Source organism: Ambystoma mexicanum, chromosome 13 (assembly GCF_040938575.1).
Source record: "Ambystoma mexicanum isolate Mex_15411 chromosome 13, UKY_AmexF1_1, whole genome shotgun sequence".
In the NCBI taxonomy this organism is placed as follows: domain Eukaryota; kingdom Metazoa; phylum Chordata; class Amphibia; order Caudata; family Ambystomatidae; genus Ambystoma; species Ambystoma mexicanum.
In genome coordinates, this window is record NC_090938.1 from 575,661,688 (window position 1) to 575,678,996 (window position 17,309).

At 43.7% G+C, this 17,309-nt stretch overlaps 1 protein-coding gene across 3 annotated transcripts in view; it reads left to right on the forward strand.

Moving 5' to 3' along the window:
* Positions 1-4,342: 4,342 nt before the first annotated feature.
* The window catches only part of ZNF652 (zinc finger protein 652), a 497,165-nt gene continuing 484,198 nt past the window's right edge, over positions 4,343-17,309 (forward strand). The window contains exon 1 of one of the 3 annotated variants that reach the window (XM_069634390.1): positions 4,343-4,663. The gene's annotated coding sequence lies outside the window, so the exon portion shown is untranslated. The remainder of the gene's footprint in view (positions 4,664-17,309) is intronic. The other 2 variants (XM_069634391.1, XM_069634392.1) reach the window with 2 other exon arrangements.

Here is a 17,309-nt window from a genome sequence, read left to right on the forward strand (position 1 = left end):
GAGGGGATGTCATGTGAGGTCTTTTTTAATTCAAAACATGTATAAGTGGCTTGTGATCTGTCTTGACATCAACAGGTATGCCCCAAATGAAATGAGTCCTTTGAAATGTTCTAAGATCCATTTGACTCTCAGGGCCTCCTTTTCAATGGTTGAATAGTGTCTTTCAGCCCCTCTCAATGTTCTGGAGGCAAAAGCAATTGGAACTACTTCACCTTCTTGCACTTGCTCTAAGACACCTCCTAAGCCTATGTTACTGGCATTGACTGATATCCTTGTTTTTGCACTGGAGTCAAACATTTTGAGTGCTGGTGCTTTGTTGATCAATGACTTGATCGCTTTAAACTCTTCCTTGCACCCTTCAGACCAATTAAATTTCATACCCTTGCACATGAGTTTTCTCATTTGTTCAGTTCTATCAGAGTAATGATCCACAAATTTAGAATAATATTCTGTCAACCCTAAGAAACTCTGAACCTGATCTTTGTTGATGGGATCAGGAATCTTAAGAATGGTGTCAACCAATGATTCTTTAGGCTTTATACCATCTGCGTTTATGCGATGACCCAAGTAAGTCACTTCATTCATCTTTATCTTGCACTTCTCAATCTTAAGTGTCATGCCTTTTTGCTGTATAACTTGCAACACACCTAACAATTGTGCATCGTGTTCTTCTTCAGAGATTGCAGATATCAAAATATCATCCTGGAAATAATGCACTCCTTGGAGACCGTCAAATAGATGATGCATCAGTCTTTGAAACACGGCGGCTGCCAAAGCCAAACCAAAAGGCATTCGTTTATATCTGAATGCTCCCATTAGCGTTATAAATGATGTTAAATGCCTGGATTCTTCCTCTAACACGACTTGGTGATATGCTGATGATAGATCTAGTATTGTGAAATATTTGGCCGGCTTCATTGTGGTCAACATCTCTCCTATGTTTGGTAGAGGATGGCGATCCACCCATATGTTGGCATTCAGATCTCTCAGGTCGACACACATTCTGATTAATCCATCAGGTTTTTTAACAATTACGATTTGGGATAACCACTCTGAACTTTCAATAGGTTCAATGATATCTTCTGTGCACAATTTCTCCAATTCACTCCTTAACGCTTCTCTGGTGCCAATTGGTATGTTCCTAACTTTGTGTACTACTGGATTTGCTCTTCTCTTGAGTATGATGCGATCTTTGAAACCTTTAAGATTTCCAATTTTATCATTGAAGACTTTGGGAAAACTCTTTGCTAGATATTCCGATGTGTTGCAACTGTTTTCATTAATACAAAGAATGGGCACATTTTCACCTGGATGTATCCTGATCTTCAATGACGCTTGTTCCCACCATCCAACTATGGAAAATCCATTTTCAGCAACATACAACCTACAGTATGTCTTCCTTCCCGCAAAATTCAAGTGCACCCACACATTTCCAATAATATTGATAGGTGTCTTTCCATAACCAGTTGCCTTTATTTTGGTCAGTTGCAAATACCCCATTTTCTTTTTTAAAACATTCACATATGTTTCTTTATCCACCATTGTATATGGAGAACCTGTATCCACCATAACTTGTAATGTTATTCCATATATTTCCATTGGTACCCAAGGACCTAAACTGTCCTCATTAGATGTGAAAGCTAGTATTTGCACTTCATCTTCAAATTTATCTGAAATCGCCAAAAGACTGCTTGGACCACCAATTTCTTCTAAAGCTTTTATACTCGTCATGGTAGCACCTCTTCCTCTACCATAACGACCAGCATTCCTCACATAACGAGAACTAAATCTTCCTCTTCCTCTATTGTTGCGACACACCTTTCCAAAGTGACCTATTAGTCCACATTTACAACATTCAGCCAATAGAGCTGGGCAGTCTTTCTCTGGATTCAAATGTTTGTACCAGCCACATTTAAAACATTTGTTGGGTATTCTATACACATTCTCCTTCTCTTGTTTCGATCCACTTTCAATATCAGATTTTACCATTCTCTTGACTAAGGCAATCAGATCCTCTTCACCTTTGCCATATTGTCCCTCATTCATGTCTCGAACTGACTTTATTTCTGCATTCTCCATTTTATTTTGGACCTCTTTCATGCACTTTTCACCAAGTTCAATGGACCTGGCTATCTCAATTGCTTGTTCCAATGTAGGGTTCTTTGCCTGCCACAAACGCTGTTGGATTCGTTGATCTGCTACGTGTAGGACCAGTTGATCTCTCAAATATTTATCCGCCACTTCTGTGAAGACACACGTAGACAACAAACCTCTTAGTGCAGCCATATATGCGTCAATGCTTTCGCTTTTGTTCTGTTTTCTTGAAAAGAATCTGTAGCATTCTAAAACGATATTGGTTTTATTCCCAAAATGTTTATTCAGTTTAGCAAGTGCTATGTCATATTTTCTTGCTCCACTTGAAGATTCTCCTGAGCCTTCCTCTGTGCTATCCAAATCAGGCATTGTTCTGAAAATCCTGAGCGCTTCTGCACCAACACTGTTAAGGAGGGTGGCTTCCGTTAAGTCATCATTGAATTTTGACCCCCCCTATCACTCTTAAATACACCTGGAAATTGTCTTGCCATTGCTCCCAAGGTCATACTGGGTTTCCTGGTAATGCTAGAAATTTTACTGGAGCTGCAATATTATGCTGCATTTTTTAAACAGTAGTTTTTTTTTACATTCATTTTTTTTTATATGCACCAAAATATGACTTGTTTCTACTTCTCACTTTGTAGTCTTAATGCTTTCGGTTTGTTCTTTGTCTTGTCACTTATCATTTATATTATCATATTTCCAAATGTAAATACACACTGCCCACATTTGCCATAATATATGATTCAGTGCACCTTTGAATTCATTGGGTATTTTCCATAACTTTCCTCTTCTTTCATTATCAACTTCTTTGTCACTTTAGTGAAATCGAAACCAGTATCAGCAGATTTGTATGCTGTGCCTTAAAATTCCTTATGTCGTGCTTTCAACACCTCTTGCATTCATCCGTTCCCTGCAATGCGCACTGTAACTTTTATTGAACACGCGCAAGGCCCAATGCGTGCGATCTCTTCACAGCGATAAAATGATCCCTTTCGCACGACCCGTTCCATACGCTCTTCTACTATATAGCGTACTGCTTTGGGCTCACCGCGTATTGTTACAGTGACTATGGTAACCAACTGCGATATCTAATATGGCGGCACGCAGAGCACGCACGAGGGTGCTTTACTCTAACACTCTAACGGTTGGCCTGAGGTCTCGAGCAAAGTTCAAAAGATGCCGATCAAAGTGTATGTGCTTTTAATTATTTTCTGCTTTTCCCACTTGTATAACGATCAATGCCCAACGTATTACTGGACTTGCCTTATTATGTTGTTTTGTTCTTCGTGGGTTCCGGCCGTTTCTTAAATTTCTTGTAATGCGGTCAATCGATTCGGAAACTGGCGCCGTACCGTATCTGGGGGCTCCCTCCCTAACGAGTCCTCGTCGCCAATTGTTAGGAAGTCTGATGTAACAAATATACCATAATACAGTGTAGTTATGGTTTCATGTAGTTTATTGGGAGAAGCCCCCAGGAGGCCAACCTTTCTCAATCAGACATCTTAGTGTATGATTCCACATGACATTCTCATACATGCCAACATTCAGATGCACCTGGGAGGGAGATTTCCACAGGGATATCGGGAGACACATATTTCCCCATAGGAATGCATTGGGGCTAAAGTTATTTTAGGCGGGAGACTGTGAAAAATAGCAATATTTTTCACCTAAAAATCGGGAGTCTCCCGCCTAAATCGGGAGGGTTGGCATGTATGCATTCTGGAATCATACACGAAGGTGTAGTCAAGGTTACAGAACGTGAATGCATGAGCATGTATAACTATGTACAAGATATATATTGTATAACATCACAACATAGGCTCCTAGAGCCAGGTCTGACTCCCAGGCTCGGCCCAACCCATTAAATCTCTGCCTCCCCCACCGCTACTTGTGTTCGTGACATCAAAACTACGTCTGCACAACGCACTAAGACATCAAAATGTCCCACATTGGCTTGTTGAGCTGATAAAACACTTCCCTAAATGACAGTCCCGGTCAAGTGCTTTACAAAACAGCAGACATCCTGACAGCGTATATACAAATAACATTTTTTTTTTTAAAAAAAAAGCCTCTCACACATGCGCATAACGATCCACAGGTAACTAAATACGCCACTGAGCGCACGCGCACTGCCATCACCTGGGACACTAGCATCAAGGAGGCGTGCCCTACAGTCTTTCTGTGTACAAGCGGTCTGTGTCCCTAAACCTTGCTGCGCATGCTCTGAGCTAGCCGGCACGCGCGCGAGCTAGTACGCATGACAGTGGCACGCGCACGCTTTGACGTCTAAGCAGACCAGCTAGTGCCTTGCGCTTTCTAGCTATCTGTTCTTCTGTGAATTACGGCTCAGTGACATCAACACCGTGTGCGCGCCTGAGTACCTTCTCCTTCCCCTCTCGCTTAGTTCCAGTTCGCATGCTCGCCCCCGTGAAGCCGCGACCGTGCGCGCGCGGGAGTCGCGAGACCCGGAGCGGCCACGTAGCGCTGCAGCCACGGGAGGCGGGAGAGAGGTGCACGGGCGGGTCATAGTGCCAGCCCTCGGGGAGCATGGAGCGCCCAGCACCGGGTGAGTGACAGTGACTGTATAAATGGGAGGATGGGATGAACCGAGGAGCTTGTACTGACACTGGTAGATCCCAGACAGGCCTGTGATGGGGAAGAGGCCTGTAGGTTCAGACTGTCCAAGCATAGGGTATACTGTACCCTGTCATCTTTTGCCGTTGACACTTAGCCCTGTTTTTGCTTTAAAAGTTGATGTTCTCTAGTTCTGCATTCCTTCCAACTTGACCCCTGCGTATCTGTCACTTCATCATCTGCACTCCACCCTCCCATATGGCTGTCACCTAACTCCTGGCTCCTATATGTCTGTTTCCATTACTTATGCCTCTCATACGCCTGTTATTTGTTCCCTTGGCTCCAATGTGCCCTTCTCCTTTACCACTCTCTCCCTTATCACCACTTATAAGTGTTTCATATATACCTGTCAGCAGTATCCCTGTCATCCAAACAACCTATCTCCCTTATTTCATTCCTCCCTTTTCCGTATAACTGTTCTCTTTACCCATACCCCTGTTGCAGTGCCCTTCTATATCACGGGCGCGGGATAGTGACAACTAGGAGCTGGGGTATATTTGGTACCGGATTTATGCCCAGTTGGCGTAATGTAGGCTTCTAGGGGCAGCTATATTTTATTCGTAGACAGTGGGTGCCAAACAAATGTATGCAGTTGACCTTATTCCTAGCTGTGTTTTTTTACGGTGCAAAATTATGCAATATGTCTCGTCCGCCAGTTTGTGTTTGGAAGTTTACAATACCTCAAAGCGGGCCGTTAGTCAGAAGCATCCTTATGTCGAACACTACAACAGCTTAAACAAGCTGTTACTTGGGCCGACAGGGAAATTAAACTCGCAATCACCAGATTCTGCAATCCATACACAGAGGATGCTCATGACTCCAGGTGCGATTTTGAAGTTGGGAGTATTTTACTCCCTATTTATTTTTTTAAGTGTGGAGGAATTTTTTGTAGTGTAAACAAGTAATTCGTTCTACGAATTGAGGTATTTTTCTGCGTGCAAAAATATACTTAACTGTAAACCATGTGTCTGTAATCTAGAATTTTTTGCACCTAGTAAATCATTAACATTGAAAGATGGATTTTTACCAAAAAGCTCTTTAGATCTGGTTTAAATATTTGTTCTGTTTCCATTTAACACTGCCCCTGCTATCATTTAACAGAACATATTTGCGGGCTGTGTTGATGGACGCTGGGGGCAGGGTGCTCTTTGTCCATTGTTTTCTTTTTGGAAGTATTTTTGCTCCCTCGTTACTTTTGGTAATTATGGTGTACTGTTCCATTGGACTATAGATAGGACGGAGATGCGATGTCTGCTTGGTTATGTATAATGTAACATATTGATAACCTAAATGTTTCTGAATCTGGTTGTGAGACTGGACGCACAGCTTGTGGGCTATGTCCCTGTGTCCATTTCATCCACCTACTACCACCCCTCACATACCCCAAAAGCACCACCCCTTTGGCATCTCCGAGCTAGCTGTTCCATGCAGCGACACCAAACCTTGTACTATGTTGTGCCAGGTGGGTGTTGCTTCTAAGCAGTTTCCGGGAGTCTTAATTGCTTCTGTTAATGAGCTTCTCTGTAATAAAAACGTCTTTACAAAGCTTGCCTCCAGTCATTTGATCTATGATCAATGTGTGTCTTCATGTGTGTTTCTTGCACTGAAGTCCTATTTTAAAAAGCATTGGCAAAATCAACAGTGTTGGTCTGTTTGGGTATCGGGCAAAAATAGGGCCAAACACTGACGTTGGAGGCTCAGTTAGGTACGTGCACTATTTTCCAGCAGTTGCCACCTTATGGTTTGGTAGTACCGTTATGGCAGTTCCTGGCAAATGCCTTACAAAAAACAAAATGCGGCTTTGCCAATGCGTGTTTATGTTGGGAGGGTGTTCCTGTTTTTAAGGGCGTAGGCCGTATCTATAAACCATTCTGTTGTAACGTGATAATATACGTGAATGTTAGGAAAGTACTCCTTATGTAGTTCAATTTTATGCTGCACCACCCTTCTTTTTCATTTCCTCTCCAGCTTTGCCCCCCCCCCATCATTATGTCACGTTCCTCCCCTTTGCCCTCTCCCAGGCAGCCACCTTCTGATTTCCAATGATGCTTTTTGAAGCAACATGTGATGCAATACGATTTTCTTTAATGTATTTGTTTTAGTTCACTAGGAACTTACACACATTTCAAACAAACACCAGTACGCGCAAAACCTTAATTCATTCATATACTTGTCACATTTCATTTCTAAAAGCCACACAGTTCACAAATTGCTGCAGTGTTTTCATGTTAATAGGGCCTAATTTGATGCACTTGGTATCAAGCAGTTCCCTGCTTGTTTGCTAATTGCATATGTGGCATAAACTGTGCTCAATATGGATCTTAGTGTAGGCGCCTGGTATCATCAGAAGTGGCACCCGATTTGTGCATAGGGGAAGCATTAGGTTTTGTACCGTTGGGCTAGGGCATCGCAATATATACGTTTGCGCCTTTTTAAATACGTGTGTAACACAGGACACATACTTATAATTCTGCAAAGTGCTCAGGTGGTCATAGTTCTTGTCCCAATCCCATTGTTTAACTCTGTTCCTATACACCCTCTTCAGGGTGTCAAAACCTGTCCCCCCCTCGCAAAGTCTGATTGGCAGTCAATTTTAACGAAACCATCATCATTCAATTGCCTAAAGCTGATGTTCCTTCTATGTTTGGGAGCTCTTTGCCGTGGTGACTGTCAATCTGTATTCTGAGCATCTAGAGGCATGGAAACTGTTCTTCTGAACACCCGTGAAGAACTGCTTGCATATCTGGACTCCAACTCCCCAGCTTTCCTCATCTTTCACAATCTCTCCTCTGCCTTTGACATGGTCAACCATTCCATCCTCATACAAAGGCTCCACAATACCCTTGGTATCTCGGACTGGCACTGGAATGGCTGCCATCCTTCCTAACTCGCTGCTCTTCCCAAGTCATCCTGGACACCTTCTCTACCTGTGGTGTCCCTCGGGGTTCTAACCTCCCCCTTGGCTCTTTAACATCTACCTTGCTCAGCTTGCACGCATCATCTCTTCCTTCTCCAACTTTGTGTTATGCTGACGACACACAGCTCTTTTTCAAACATCCTGCTGACCCTCATGTACCCTCCATCATTCCTGACTGTCTTTCTGCCATCCAGTCCTGGTGCACCTCCAAGGATTTCTGCTTCAACGCCAGTAAAATGGAGATCCTCCCCATCGGGACCCCTGTTCCCTCCTTCTTCCCTTCCTCTGGCCTTCCGCCTTGGGCTTTCCCCTGCTCCTTCCTTTGAAGCCAGAAACCTTGGAGTCATCTTCGACTCCTCTCTCCTTCATCCCTTACACTCAGGACATTGCCAAGAAGTCCCACTTTCAGCTCTTCCTTCTCAAAGGAATTATCCCTTTTTCTCACTTTCCCCCAAGAGGCTCAACGTTACCCCAGCCCTGGTTCTCTCTAGGCTTGACTATTGCAATAGCCTTCTCCTGAATCTTCCTTCTTCCACTCTGCAAACCCCCCCCCCCCCGCCGCGGAATTGGGCAGCAAGACTTATCCCTTATCCTTGGCTTAAGCCCAGGGACTGCATCTCTCCTGCCCTAAAAAGTCTTCACTGGCTTCTGCACTGATTACATTTGAATCCCTCTGCCTCATCCACAAGGCTGTCTGGGCCCGGGCACCACACCACACTATCTTCAACTTTATCTTACAAAATACTCTCCCTCAATACCTACATTTCTCTGGCACCAACTCTTTGTGTGTAAAGTGTTTTGCTAAACCGAGGGTAGGTGGTCAATTGCTTTCCTCAGCTGGCCCCCTCCTATGGAACAGCCTGCCTCTGCGCTTTGCGTAGGACTTTCTTAAATGCCGGAAGCTTTGCAAGACTTTCCTCTCTACCTCCTCCTTCCCTTCTTCTCTTCTCTGTTAATCCCACAGTCGCTGTGATCAGTGTCTTATGGAATCCCCTGGGCGCCTGACCTCCCACACCCAATCGGGCCAGCTCCTGTCTAACCTTCAGCACTTGCCTTGGCCCACGCTCTGCCCTGGAGGTTCTTACTCCTAACGTGGCTCCAGGCCGTGTTGCACTCAACAACCCAAGCACTTAATCTTTGGCTCACCGATGAGCCCGGACTCCTCAGCACTTAACCCCTCCACCCTCCTCGTTGCTGCACTTGCACGTTCTGAATACTCACAAGGCATGGTAGGTTCGTCCGTCCTTCCTTTTCCCTCCGCTGCTCTTTTAAATATTGTTTTATAATGCCTAACAAGCAGCAAACAATACATAAATAAATTCTGGATTTAATATAAAGAGTCCTCTACGTATCATGTCTTGACTTCCAAGCAAAACCAGCCCCAGTTCGCCTAATATACTCCATAGGAGTGCCAGGGCCCAGGTTTAATATACTTCTCCGGAATGCCTCCTCTAGTATATTAAGCCAATCAAAATACCTCATAGCCAGGACCTCCAGCCCATGCAATATTGCTGGGCAGAAGCTTTGTTTGTAAAGCTGAAAGATTCCACTAAGTGAGTAGCTCGATCTCTGCGCAGAAAAGTTTTATTTATCTGCGTGAGTAGTCGAGTCTTACACTTTTTCCCTGCTTCTATGTGGGTATAACCTCCACTTGCAGAGAAGTCCAAACCCAAATGCTGATAATGTTCCACGTATTCAATGTTCCCCAGCTCAGAGCCCAGCACCACCGGATTTATATTCTGGCCAATCACCACCAGAGTCTTGCATTTTCTCATGTTTAGCTGAAGATCATTTGCAATAGCATACGCCAAACTTGGCTCTGATCCCTCTCACAGTGCGGTCCATCAGAACCAAGTAATCCGCTTATAACATGCATGAGGTGGGTCTAATTCCCAGTTTTATGGGGCAGCCAGATTCGTTTAGACTGGCGGGTAAGTCTGCAAGATACAGGTTAAACAGCAGGGGAGCCAGCACACAACCTTGCTTAACTCCCCTGTCTGTCCAGATCAGATAGTGTACCTTGTTGTCCAAGCGCACCTAAACCCCTTTGTTGGTGTGTAGACCCACTAGTATTGCCAGTAACCATTCCGGGCAACCCCATCATCTCAACATTTGCCTAAGAATGGTACGATTAACCGTGTCAAATGCTGTGCTAAAATCAATATAAATTAGGTACAGTGCTGGGTTTCCCCGTCCTGCCGTCTCTTGAACCAGGCTGTCAATTAGCCTGATATTGTGGGTTGTAGCAGAACCCGGGCGAAACCCTGTCTTTAACGGGTCCAGAATGTTGTTCACTGTCGGCCAGTTTTGCAGAATGGTCAGGATGAAAGAAGTAAACAACTTACCAATCACATCTAGGAGGGAGAGAAGTCTGTAATTTGATGGCAAGTCCCTGTCCCCTTTCTTGTAGACTGTAAGCAAAATATTGCCTTTTGCCAGGACGTAGGTATATCAGTGTCCATACAGACTTTGTCCAACAGTATTTTTAAAACCCTATACCATGGACCCGGATTAGCCCTCAGCACAGCATTAAGATATTTATGTAATATATTTTATACAATGAAAAAATAATACTGAGCAGATACCCATTTTTAGTATGAGCTATTAGGTGGCGCTTGCAACACCTAGCCAAAACTAGTGCATTAGTGTACCGATGGGAAGAAAAGGCATATGTGTAGGGACACTCTGCTTATAGGTGTTATTTGTCCACCCATTGACTACCCATAGCCATGCTTCTCACCCACTTCCTGCGCCTCCCCTCCTCATGGGAGCTCTTTCAGCTCACTTTATTCAAGCCTTACCATCAAACATTGCACTTGTAGTGCCTGCCAGTTTTTTTTCAAAGCTGTCTTCTGAGGTAACTTAATTGGAGCTGTAAACCCACTACTGGCGAAGCCCTGTTAAAAACAAACATTGGCAAAGCCAACAGTTTTGGCTTGTGTATGTATTAGGCATTTGCCAGGCACTGCAGTTAGATGCCCAGGTACTCATAACCATTCATCACTTGTACCATCAATGGCCTGTTAATACCAGTACAGAAGAGCTTGGCAAGTGCCTTTCCCATGCCTGCAGATAAGTGTTAGAATTGCCAATGCTTGTTCCACTGCGCTTTTGGACTGTCCAATTTTAAGAACCAGGAGAATACGTTTCGTCTTCATTTTACATTACTGCATTTAGGGGTACTTTAGAATGTACCCTAATATAATGCATCAATATTGGTATTCTACTTGATGGAAAAAGCAACCCTGCTTGATTCTACCTCTCTAGGTAAGTGGCATACCCGTCTCTTTCATTATTTTTAAACCAAAAAAAAGGTCAATTTGCGTAACAAAAATACAGAGGTTTATGGTAATTGGTCTAAAAGAAAGCACTCATTAAAACCGCCCTATGGTTTGAAAATGTAATGTTTTAAAATGTATTTATGGTAATTTTTGTTAAGCACCCCTCCCCTAAGCCCTCAGAGCGTTTTAAGAGTAGGAAAGGAGAAGACTGCACTTCACCTATCCCTTGTCAAAGAAAAACAAAATTAAAATCCTTTTTGAATTTCAAGGAGTGAGACAGATCACACAAGGCGATTGGTAAGACGTCTCAAGCCTTGGGCGTCCAAGCATCAAAGCTTGTAGGTCCAATTCAGTTTGAAGCGGGGTTGAACAAGAAGAGTGCTGCAATTGGAACGCACTTTACATTGTAAAGGCAAACGTTGATACCAAGACCTACTTTTTTTTTCTCACTTCTGTGAAAAAAATGTTTACTTCCAAAAGTAGGGATTAAAATATATCCCCTCACAATATTATCTGGAGCCCAGCTTGAAACTCATGTGGAGGTTAACTTTGTGCCGCATATATATCCTACTCATTGTTCTCACTGGGTGATGTCCTATACCCAGGAGCTACTGTACCTTTTGCTACTACTTATCAACTCTGATCCACACACACGTACATTCGTAGGCTGCTGTGCTCCAGTGTTGCTAATTGTACTGCTGCATTATTGTCCCACTTCTTCCTTGCTCAGAATTTCTGTCTCAATACTTGGTGTATGTGTCCCTTCTATTAGAATGCCCCCCCATGTTTGGTTGTCATCCTTCATCCCAGTCACCCATATACCCTCCTGGCTGTTGTGCCCTTTGTCCCATTATAACTATGCCCTCTGTGATTACATTCGTTTCCAGGGCTCTGCCCAGAACGTTAAGAGGGCAGGACGTTTTTCATGTTCAGGAGGTTAAAACAGTATCTTGGACAAGCAGTGTCATAAAAGGGTAGGGTGCTGCTCCTGCATAAGATTTCAGGGCAAATCCCATCTCTGCCCTCAGTATTCTTTGCTTTCCCTCTCCTCCGCTCCCCACCCTTCCTCCTGCCATCCATTCTGGCTGTATCCCCAACTACCCTTATTGTTGCTCCCCTGTCGGGTGTGACCCCTGACGTCTCACTGCTGACATGCATCTTTGCCCAGTTGCCTCACAAACTGCTTCATTCGTCAACTTTACCAAGAATACGGTAACACATGAGTTTAGACAAACATCAGATGCTAAGTAAGAAGCATGCAGTGATGTTTTCACTTTAAACAAACCGGTCTCAAAAACAATTAAAATGGCGATGTTCTTCAGTAAGTTCCTTTTTATAAATCCCACGTAATGTTAACCTATACCATGAAATTTGTACATACATAAATACATCTTACCAGAACCGCATAGTTGGATTTTTTTGTTCTACACAAGTAGCCCTCTAGGTAATCATGCTGGAACAACTTGTATTCGTTTTATAAATACTTCAACTTAACCAATTTACATTACACGTAAAATTCTCTTAAAGAAATGGCACTTTTGATTCTTAAAAACCAGTAATAAAAAAAACAGATTGTGTTAAAGCAATAAGACAGTATAACTGAGGAGAGCATTGCTCGCAGCCTCTTACTAAATTCTAGTAATCGTCCACTGGGCCTTGGGCGCTTCATTGTCAAAGGTGTTACAATACCCGATTACAAAAAAATGAATGACTTCAGAATCTATTTCATAGCCCTCTTTCTTTGCAGCCAAGCCCTATGCAGGTAATGCACAGTTGCAAAGACAACACAAGGTGACGCTGGTTGTCTAAGAAACCGCACCGTTTCCTGCTACACAGCGGAATCCCACAGCCTCAAAACTCGTCTCAAATTCCGTTTTCTCAGGTTTATTGTACTAAGACAGATCACTAGAAAGTGTACCAGGGTTTCACGACCTGCCCCACGCATTGGACATTTCCTCCACTCTGTATCCTTGCATGATTTTGTGAAGGAGGCTACCCGGGAGTATTCCCAGCCTCATCCATAAGTACAAAGATCTTTCGTAGGCTGTGGTAATTAGATCTAAATTCCTCTGAAATCCCAGTTCCACGCCCAGTTCAACATAATCTCTCCCAATCTTAAGGGTCTGGGCTTTCATACCTAAGTGGGCCCTTGATCTGTCTTTAGCAGATTCTTTCAGGTCCCTAACAGACATTTGTGAACAGGCAGTAGGATTTTCCCAGAGTTCGCCCGCTTCAAGGGCATATAAAGTGTTCTTGACATGGAGCACCAAGCCCAAGCTTTTACCCTCCCACCCCAAGCCATCAAATACGACGATCTTGGTAACTCCTCATTGCACCAAAGTTTTAACCAGTACAAAGCAGGTTTGATGGCCACCTGGGATGACACTGGAATGATGTCAAGTTCTAGATATACCAAAGCTGAAGGAGCACTTTAAGAAAGTATGAGCAATTTCTTCAAGAGCTTGTGTTCATAAAGGTCAAGTTTCCTCATTGGCCCCATATTTCCGAACTATACAGAACTGCGGGAAGGGCCTGGCTTTTATAAAGCTTAAGGGCTGGGGACACTGTTCCACACTCATGCATATATGAAAAGCTCTAATAGCCCCACTATAAATCCCCAGGGTTATTCCAGACTTTTCCACCTCTGAGCTTCAGCCCCCTGTCTCAAGAAACCCAACCTGCTGCAGAGGGATACCATTCACCTCGATAGTCGGGGAACAACTTTTTACAAACCTTGGTTTGAAAACCATTACTTTAGATTTCTCAATATTTAGTTCCAAGGACAACGCTTTACATTTTTAAAGAAAGACATTCAATGTTTGTTTCAAGCCGTGGGGCGGGGTGGAGAGAATAATCGCATTGTCTGCATGAAGAGTGCAGGGTATTTCTTGCACAGCCTCACACTTCGACATGCACACCACAGCGCCAGACCCTCACGGCTTCAAGCTAACTTCCTATTACCTCTCCTTGTCACACACAAGTTAACCAGCTACCGTTAACAGGACCCACCAGGCCTGCTCATCCACGGTAAAAATTAACTGTTACTAGCCCTTACATCACTGCTCAGGCGCTTGCCTCATTACTAACGTCCCTCCTCTTTCCCCTTCTTTCATTTCCTTGTGCAACCTTCTACCTTATGCTGTTATATGATCCTAATGCTACATGTTACAAATGTGATTTGGTCACCTCACCACCATTGCTCACGACTCACGGGCAACTTACATATTAACATGAAATGCAAAATTAAACAAATCGCTATCGTGTGTCCCACTAATCTGGCCACCAATTGGCCCGTATCATTGCAACTGTAAATGTTAAATGTAAATTCACCCACGTCAATTGCACGCACTGTCACTCTCATATACCTGCACAGCCTTGACACAGACCCTAGCTCGAAACACGTGTTGGCAATTTCTTGACATGCTAATGGCATTTGGTTGACATGCAAATTAACACATGTTTGTCTGCCAAACCAGGACAGTATTCGTGCCCCAACCAACATACCATTAAAATCGATCAGGTTTAATACCTAACTGTGTCCATCAGTTATTGGAGCTTGTTCTAGGGTATTACCTTACCTCATGGCAATTGCCATATCCAGTGCCATTTAAGCCAGTGTTCCAACCCCAAGCTATCAGGGTATTTCTTGTCTGCCATTTTGGGGGTTGGGGGCAGTCCTGACAATCTCTCATCAGGACATCTATGATTTTCTGTGTGTCAAAAAGGAGAGGTGGCAGGGCGCACGCCTGTCTGACACCTTTATTAACCTTAAACAAATGCCTCTACTTGCCCCCAAGGCCAGATTGTATTGTTGCCAAGTAGTAGCATCCTGACTATCGAGACCAAAGGAAGGGGTACTTTTCTTCTCAACAAAATTTTCTCTAGAGACATGAATCAAAAACCGTGCATAGATCTAAAAACGCGACATATAATTCCCAATTTTGCACTGTTACATGCTTCTGAATCAACTGGTAAAAAGCATGAAACGCTGGTTGATCATCCCCCGATTTTTATTTTTTTTTCGAAAGCTCGCCTAAAGGTCATTGATTGTATTTTTCGAATCTAACCAGTCCTGTAGATGACAAAGAATTTCCCCGCTCCATCCATTAACGATGTTGGACGATAGTTGGCGGGGCTGACCCTGACACCCTTTTTGTATAGTTAGGATTATGACCGATCTGTGCCAAGATCGGGGCACCATGCCCAGTGCAATAATTACATTAAAGACTTTACACAGAGTCGTGGCCAACACTACTACCTCACCTTTAAACGGGTCTGATGGAATAAGATCAGGACCCAAAGCCTTCCCAGTTTTTTTGTGCTCTCAGGGCTTCCCCCACATTTTGCACAGATATGAGTGGAGTTCCCGAAGTTAGAACTAAACCTCATCGCTCTCCGGGGCCAATGTTGGGCTCCCTTCAAGCGTTTTGTACAGATTTGAGAGTGGAGTCGCCAGGCAAACGACCACCCTTCAGCTCCCTGTCGGTGATTAGCTTCCAAAATAGTATGTTCTCCCCACCCTTAAGTGCATTGTAGAGAGTGATCCTTTGCTCCTGGGCAAATACACTTTTTTTCTTTTCTTTTCTTTTTCTTTTTTCCTTGCTCTAATTGGGCTTTTATATTCTGATATTAGGAAACTTTATTTTTCTCTGTCTATCACGAGAGCTACATTCACACCGATCTTCGCTTCCCTACGAGTATGATCGTACCAGCCTTTCTGGGGCAGTGACTTTCTCTTTACTACCACTGCTGCAATGTTATATGTGGGATCAAATTACCCTTATGTTTCTCGAACTCGCTCAGGATCACTTTGTCTGGGGTTCTTTCTCTATTGATAGTTACCAAGTTATCCAAGATGGCACTATAAATAGCAGGCTTAAGTTCCTGGTCCATCAGACTGACCCATTTGATTGTTTTGCGGGCATGTCAATGATGCTGATTGAGTGGTCATTTTTGGACTCCTGCCGATTTCCTAGACCCAATCAACATTTTAATTACTAAGGGATAATGAGCGCTTTCAGTTTGGGGTCAGATCTTGAAATCACTCGCCCAAGCTCAGTCGTTCCCCCGAGATTAAGATCTAGTCGATTAACACATCTCCCATGTTTCCCCTGAAAGTTTTAATCGCTGGTTGGTCATTCTGGAAATGCCTGTTGCATGCCTTCAAATTACACAAAACACAGGTCTTACATAATGCTAAAGGTTGAACCTTCCTATGTGGGAGGACCACCGACACTGAGATGTCCCAAGCTGTATCCTGGACTGCCCATAGTCCCTCTAGTGGCCCTATTGGCTCAATTTGCAGATTAAAGTCCCCAGGCAGGATTATGCTGTATTTTCCTGACCTCCCAAAAGCCCTGGAATCCGTTATCCCTTGTAAAGTCTCAGCCATTTCCATTTTCTTTGGGCCTGTTGTAGACATTAAACAAGTGCAAACCTTTTCCCTCTCCAGTTTTTGCTAATAGAAGCTGTAGGTCCATACAATTAGTTGGCTGGTGATATTCCATCTCAGGTTGACATCCACCCAACCCAAGAGTCCCGCACTTGACCTTTCCTTAGGACCTTTTACAGCCGGAATAAGGTTTTATATCCTTGAAGTGGGACTGGTGCACATGCGTCTCCTGCAATAAAATAACCCGATACCCACGTACAAAGGAGCACCATTCTAAATCTACCAGGAGCCTGGCAAATCCCAGTACATTCCATGATAGGAGTGTGTGAGAAAGGCATGGTGCACAGAGGTAGACATGTGCAGAAGGATACAAGTTCTGAAAACCTTTATTTATAAAAATGGGGTTTGAAGAATGCCTGACTTGCCCTATTTTTTAAATGGGAGTAGTCTGGACCATTACAATAAAGAAGAAGGAATAGTCCAAAAGCCTGTCTGTCAAAAGTAAAGAATCGATGTCAAACCTATGCTCTTCTTCTCGAACTCGCCTTTCCCTTCCTGACTTTCCGTGCTCCCTATGTGAATCTGGGTTCCACTTTTTATACTTGGTTTGGATCTCAATTGGATTCAGGTGTTTGATCGTAGCTAAGTGCCTGACTTCACCTATCCTCATTAGAGGGACATTTATAGAAAGAGAAACGTCCTTTGAAGTGTAGGTGTTCCATTGTAATGTTAAGACCGGAGAAGCATTGAGAGTTCTGGGGAAACCAGGGGTCTGGGTGACAGTAGGATGAGGGGATGTTGGAAGTGGGGGGGGGGGGGGGGGGGAGGGGATCACTCGAAAGGGGGGATACCACATTTCAGTATTAGGACTGTCATAGGGAAGATGGGAATTGCTGTGTCCTATAAGGATATTGGAGGGGTGAATCTGTAATTGTTAGAACAGTGGTGATAATAGTGAAGATGGCATTTCTTTTATTCGTTCGCTCGC